Here is a 7,092-nt window from a genome sequence, read left to right as displayed (position 1 = left end):
GATGTCTTTATTTTGTTATACTTTTTAGTTAGACTCATCTTGTTAAGTTTTACCAAAGGAAAAAAAAAGTAAAAACCTGTTTGAATATGATTGGGGTTGTGTTGAATCTATAGATCAATTTTGGGAGAGCTAACATGTAAATAGATTTTATAGTCCTACTCATGAACATTTCTCAATTTTTTAAGTTCTCCTTTGACTCCACTCAGTAGCATCAATAATCTGTAGTTTTCAATGTAGAGGCCTGCAACATATTGCGGTATATTTATTCATTGTTTCATTATGGTTTGGAAAGCTTTAGTAAATAGCACTATTTTAAAATAAATGTTTAATTATTATTTATTATTGTTTTTAGTTTTTTAATAGAAATATTATTTATAGATATTAATATTATTAGCTTTTTATATTTGTTATTGATATTTGTTAATCTTTTTTTTAATCAATGTCCTTTATCTGATTGAGGATGTACTTTTTGTTCCCAGTTTCTTGACATTTCCACTGAGTAGTAAACTTAGTAAATTTTGCATTTTCTGCAGTTATTGGGAGGATCAAATAATTTTTCTATTTTATTTGTTAATGTAGTAAATTAAGTTGTTTTTCAATGCTGAAATAGACTTTCACTCCAGTTATAAACCCCACTTGCTCATGATGTGTAACTTTTTACATACAGGGTGAGGAAAAAGTAGGTTTACAGTTGTTTGTATAAAAATAATGCAATAATTGATAAATAATAATACAAAATAAATTCTGTTTTACATTCTTACAACTGTAAACCTACTTTTGACCCACCCCTGTATTGCTGGATTTTGTTTGCTACTATCTTATATAGGATTTTGACCACTTGTAAGAAATACTGACATATAATTATTTTCTTCTGTTTTCCTGGTCAAGTTCATCATGGTATTATATTGGCTTCTTCAAATAAACTGATAATATTTCCATTCTCTTCAAATAAACTGATAATTTCTCTATTCTCTTTTATTATTTAAAATTTTTATATAAAAATAATATGTTTTTCATAAATACTGAAAAAACATCTCTGAAGTCATCTGGTCCTGAAATTTCCTTCAAGAGACATTTTCTCTTTGGTTTGATTTTTGTTGTTTGTTTGCCTTTAATTTACAATTTCTTTTTTTTTATGCCAGGGTAGAGTGCAAACCCAGTCGCCCATTACCACAAATTATGCAGTCAAGTTTCCCAAGTTTGGGGAAATTGCTGGGGTCAACACATTCAGAATGCAATTGATATGGCTTACCCTGGGAAATCTGCCTCTCTGATCATGGTATCTCCTCTTCCAGGTAAGCATACCAATTAAATTTCTTTAGATTTGATAAGTTTGTTTTTCAAAATGATTATTTCTTCTAAGTTGTTAAATATATTGATATGAAGTTTTTCTTTATTTCTTTTTAGATTTTTATTTATTCTTTTTTAGAGAACGAGAGAGAGAACAGAGGGAGGAGCAGGAAGAATCAACTCCCATATGTGCCTTGACCAGGCAAGCCCACTGACCTCAGCATTCCAAGTCAACAGTTTAACCACTGCACCACTACAGGTCAGGCATGAAGTTCTTAAAATTATCTGTTTATGTTTGTGTCCTTATATACAGTGTCTCTAATAAGATTATTTCATCCCTGATAATAGAAAATAATTATCTCTCTTTTTTTCTACCACTAATAGTTTTTTTACCCAATATAAGAATTGCTAGGGGGCAGAGGTGGAAGAAGATGTAGGAGATTGCATGGTGATGGATGAAGACTTGACTTGGGTGGGGTGAACATACAATACAGTGTACAGAAATGTATTATAGAATTGGGTGCCTGAAACCTGTGTAATTATGTTAACCAGCATCACTCCAATATTTTTCAATTTTAAAAAGAATTACATTTACAACTAAGCATTTTTCTTTAAACGTTCCTTTAGTACATCCTATAAATTTTTACTTTTTTGTGTTTAAATTTCTGTTCAGTTTGAAATAATTTAATTTTTCCTCATAATTTACTTCTTAGACATTTAATTTATATAAAAGTATACGGTTAATTTCCAAATATATTTATATTTTCCATACCTTATTGTTATTGATTTCTAATCTAATTCTCTTCTGCTCAGAGAACATGCTCTCGATTTCAATATTGTAGAATTTATTCAAACTTACTTATTTAATGGCCTAGCACATGGTCTATCTTAGAGAATAATCAATATGCACTTGTTAAAATGTTATTCTGTAATTATTGTGTTGTGTTCTATAAGTATAAATTAGATAAATTAGTTTCTAATGTTGTTCAAAATGTCTATATGTCTACTGAAATTATTTCTACTTGTTCTCTCAATTAATTGAAGATGAGTGGTCAAAATCTCAAATTTTAATAATGTATTTGTTTCAACCATAATTCTTTTAGATTTTTCTCATTAATTACATTTTAGTCATTAGAGACATTCACACAGAGGGTTATTTCTTCCTGATGACTTCATATTTTAACTTTATGATACATTCCTCTTTTTTATCTCAATGGCATTTCTGGTCTTGAAGTCTACTTTGTATGATATTATGTAATATAATCATACCACCTTTCCTGTGCTTGTTATTAATGACTATATTAGTTTATAATTGGACAGCTCTGACAACTATACCTGGCATGAATACATAAGTGGGAAAATTTCTAAACCCATCATTTCCAATGATCACTTAATTTCATATAAACTAATCTACATATTACCCTGTTAGATGCTGTTCTTCACAACAGACTCTCCCCTTGTGTGAAGCACCACCTCCTAATTCTTTTACTCAACTCATGCTTATTTTTCATAGTTGTTTTTCTCTCCGTAACACTTCCTAGTATAAACATTTCCTTCTCTAAGCTCCGAGGACCCCTGACATCCTTTTCTCACTCATAGTTGCCATTTGTTTTTTGTTTTTTTTATTTTTTTTATTTTTATTTTTTTGTATTTTTCTGAAGCTGAAAATGGGGAGAGACAGACTCCTGCATGCGCCCAACCGGGATCCACCCGGCACGCCCACCAGGGGTGACACTCTGCCCACCAGGGAGCGATGCTCTGCCCCTCCGGGGCGTCGCGGCAGAGCCACTCTAGCACCTGGGGCAGAGGCCAAGGAGCCATCCCCAGCGCCTGGGCCATCCCTGCTCCAACGGAGCCTCGGCTGCGGGAGGGGAAGAGAGAGACAGAGAGGAAGGAGGGGGTGGGGGTGGAAAGCAAATGGGCGCTTCTCCTATGAGCCCTGGCCGGGAATCGAACCGGGGTCCCCACATGCCAGGCCGATGCTCCACCGCTGAGCCAACCGGCCAGGGCCCATTTGTTGTTTTGAATGTAATTCAGGTTGTATGTGTCGTTTTTGCTCATCATTAGGCTATGTGCTGTTTTTGTGTGTGGATACACTCTTATTTTCCTCATAAAGCGTTGGTAAAACGGGTGTTTGGCTTTTGGCTTACTTAACACCTGGAGCTTCTTTTCAGAATTGCCTTTGGTATACGTAGAGCCACACAACAGCAATAGGGCAATAAAATGGCAGTGGGTAACCAAAATCAAAGAGACGTCATGAGGAAAATTGTTGTGACAAGGCTAGTTGAATGGTGCAGAAATTATCTTAATCTACATACGCCCACTTGGAACAGTGTTAATGGAATATGATGTATGTAAAATCAGGGCGATGAAAAGTATAGGGCAACTAATGTCCCATTTATTATTCGAGCCAATCTAGATAGTAATAGTAATAATAACACTATACATCATGTACTATGTGCCAGGCACTTTCTAAATGTTTTGTATACCACCTATAATTTAGTTGCTGTCATTAACATTTTACAGAAGAGATCATTGTGAGAATGCAGAAGAAGGTAATATGCCAAGAACTCTTAAGTTATTAGAAGTCAGAGTCAGGCTTTGAACCAATGTTGTTTAAGCTTCAGAGTACACATGCATGTATAGGATCCATCTTTCTTTCCTTTGTTACAAATGTAGCTGCAACATCTCTAACTCTCTAAATCTTCCAAAGTAATAGAGAAAGGCTTGTAGAAGAGTTCTGATTTGTCTTTTTAACCTACCAATGCCTTCACTGTGCCTGTAGAAAGTGATAAAGTGTTAGCCCTTGGTAACTAATACAGGCATACTTCCCTGAAATAAAAGAGTAGATAAATAACCAATGTAAAAGCAATTTATTCATTAAAATTCTACACAGCAAAATATCTAGTCATTATCTGAATGGTTAATATACTTTGATATCTTCATGTATATCATAAAACATAATAAAATGTATAATGAATATATTCTCCATAATAATATTGCTGCAATTTAAATTCCTATTTCATGACATGAGTAAGAGCACATTTCTATGTATAAAATAGTAATATGTCATATTATAGTTCAACAAAGAGCTGCAATATTATTTAAGAAAAAAAATTAATGAATCAACCAAAGTAGCATATAATAATTTTTCTCATTTGTTTTCTTTTTAAAACATTTTTTTCAACTCTAAGAACAAAACCAGAATATCCTACATCTCTCAGCAGAGCGTTCTACTAGAATGTTTACAAGATGGATGTTAACAAATTGCTACTTAGAGATTTATTTTATATTTCTGACATAGTAAGAGTCTTCTATTACTTTCTAAGATGAACTATTAATAAGCTAAAAATGTAACAAAAGTAGAAGTTTTCTATTTTTAATAACAAAACATGACAGGTATATAATATTAAAATATTCCACAAAACAAATTAACTAAAATAACAACTTGGTATAATAAAAGTTACTGTACTTAAAAAAAAAGTCAAACAAAATACTCACCAGTCTCAAGTAGTTCGTTCCATAGCATACTTCCTTCTGTTTATGTCTCAAGTGGAACATTAAGTGCCTATCTGCAAAAGATACCCATAGCACTTAATCTAAGTAAAGACATTTTCTGGGAAGCATTATAAAATTGTGTGAAATCTATTGCTGTGAAGTCACCCAGAATGAAATAGCAACTCTAAAATTTTTTATTAAGTTTTCTATGTAAAGCTTGACTAAAGCTATGTAGGAACATTTTTCTATGTTCCTCCTTTCTCCAATGAATGTTCAGAGGACCTCATGAACTCATGAATAAGATAGGTCAATAAATCAGTGATGTATTTTCTTTATACATTGTAAGAATAACCAAATATTCTAAGTGCATTGGTATCCGTGAAAATTCAGGTTGTACAAATGTATACTATATATTTAAATTTTAAGTTCTGATCATCAATATTGTTTAGAAATATATGTGAAACAAAATATCTAGATACCAGCAAAAGAATATATGTATTTTTACTTTGAGCATAATTACTTGGGATTTTTTTGGGGGAAGGATTAATATGTATCAAGGCACAGTTCAAACTTGATGAATACACACCTATTTAGAGTCATAGAAATGTACCTGAGGTCTAGAAACTATATTTCTAGACAGAAAATGATCTCTAGCTGGGATGACTTTAAATTATATCCAAGAGGATCACCAGGAATGACCTTGGGGTCTTTAACTAGTTTCTGGGCAGAAACAATAATTGAAATGGTGCAGGAAGCCAAACAAAAAGATGTTGACTTGATTTAAGAACAAGCCCTTGAAAAGAAAGTGTCAGTCAGATCCCTAAGATAAGCAGTGATTTATGAAAATACTGATTAAGAACTTCTCTCTTTTCTTACCTATCTTCTCTCTCTTGCTTCATCCCTGAAGGGTCAGAGACTATGAGAACACAATGTAAGAGGAAGGGTGCAAATAAGAAAACTAGACCGACCAAAGAAATATTCTAGAAATTTCTTGCCTGAAACAAGCTCCTTTGCATGAGCAGGAGTGACTGCAGTCTTCTATAAGGCTGTAATCTTGAACAATAATTATGACTGGATTCTAAGTACTGAATCAGATCTTTATCTATATCTTAAATAAACCACTTTGTATTAATCATGAGTGACCAGAGAAGGGGCCTGAGTCTTCTTCCAAGAGAAGATGAAGAGCTGGCTCCAACTCATGCATTTGAAAGTTAGGATAGGAGAGAGAGAAAAAACAAAACAGCTTTTTTATTACATACTATGACTCATTTGTTCAAGAAAAGATCCAAATTTATGTGGCGATGTTTAAAAGTCAGAGTTCATGTTTCTGTATTCTGTAATTTATAAATGTACAAAATAACTGATACCAGTAAGATCAGAAAAGACATTGGAAAATTAAGGTCTCAAATTATAAATTGCAAAGAGCAGAAGAGGCTGCTTTATGAGCCATCACCCCAAAATCTTGATAATTTCTGAAAGTCTGTATAAAATAGTTCAAATATTTAAACCTTTTAAATCTTTATTTTGTTGAATTAATAAGATATGCCAAATTCTAAACATTTACCTATTTCTATATTTATTTGCCCTTCAAATCATAAAAAAACAAAATTTGATGTTTAAAAAAATTAATTTGATATTTTAAATAGGATAACCATATGCTTCTGCATCTTTAAATAAACAGAACTAAATACTTTGACTGTTAGAAAGTCCCAAAAGAAATCTAACTGGAATTAACATGGTAAATTATATATAAAACTTTACTGATATACTTATTTTTATGTGCTTATCACAGTGCACATTTTGCAACATGAGTTATATAATGCTCTATAGGCAAAGTAGTAAAAAAAGTGAAAAAAAGGTAAATAATATGGAATTTTGAAAAAAAAGACTAGTGTAAGTGGTGAATATATATAAATATCCTATATTGTACATTGCTTACCTTGGAAGAATATAATTGCATATAATCTTTAATACCTCATAATGTTGTTAGTTAGCTTTTGTGTAATGCTTCATACATTATTGGACACAAAGGATTGTTGATATATTTCCAAAGGAGAAACATCAACTCTTTGGGAAATAGGTACAAGTTTGAAAAGACCTTTGGATTTGGAAATTGTCAGTTTTCCTGAACTTTGTCTATAAAGTCATCTTCTAGAATCTCCTATGCCCTATCAGAATGTGATTATACTATCATGCTGTTAAGATAAATGATTGCTATCAGCTTCAGTGAGCCCTTACCTAGCATTTATCTTCTTGATTTCCACCTTTAATGTGCAATGTACTCAACAAGCTTAAAATTGATCA

At 32.2% G+C, this 7,092-nt stretch overlaps 1 non-coding gene across 1 annotated transcript; it reads right to left on the bottom strand.

Moving 5' to 3' along the window:
• Positions 1-1,139: 1,139 nt before the first annotated feature.
• Positions 1,140-1,303, bottom strand: LOC136321410 (U1 spliceosomal RNA). The gene has a single exon (XR_010728661.1). It is a non-coding gene; the product is annotated as a U1 spliceosomal RNA (small nuclear RNA).
• Between the last annotated feature and the right edge of the window lie 5,789 nt (positions 1,304-7,092).

This window comes from Saccopteryx bilineata, chromosome 1 (genome assembly GCF_036850765.1).
Source record: "Saccopteryx bilineata isolate mSacBil1 chromosome 1, mSacBil1_pri_phased_curated, whole genome shotgun sequence".
Classification (NCBI taxonomy): Eukaryota; Metazoa; Chordata; class Mammalia; order Chiroptera; family Emballonuridae; genus Saccopteryx; species Saccopteryx bilineata.
The sequence above is the reverse complement of the archived record's forward strand: the minus strand, read 5'-3'. Positions and strand labels throughout refer to the sequence as shown.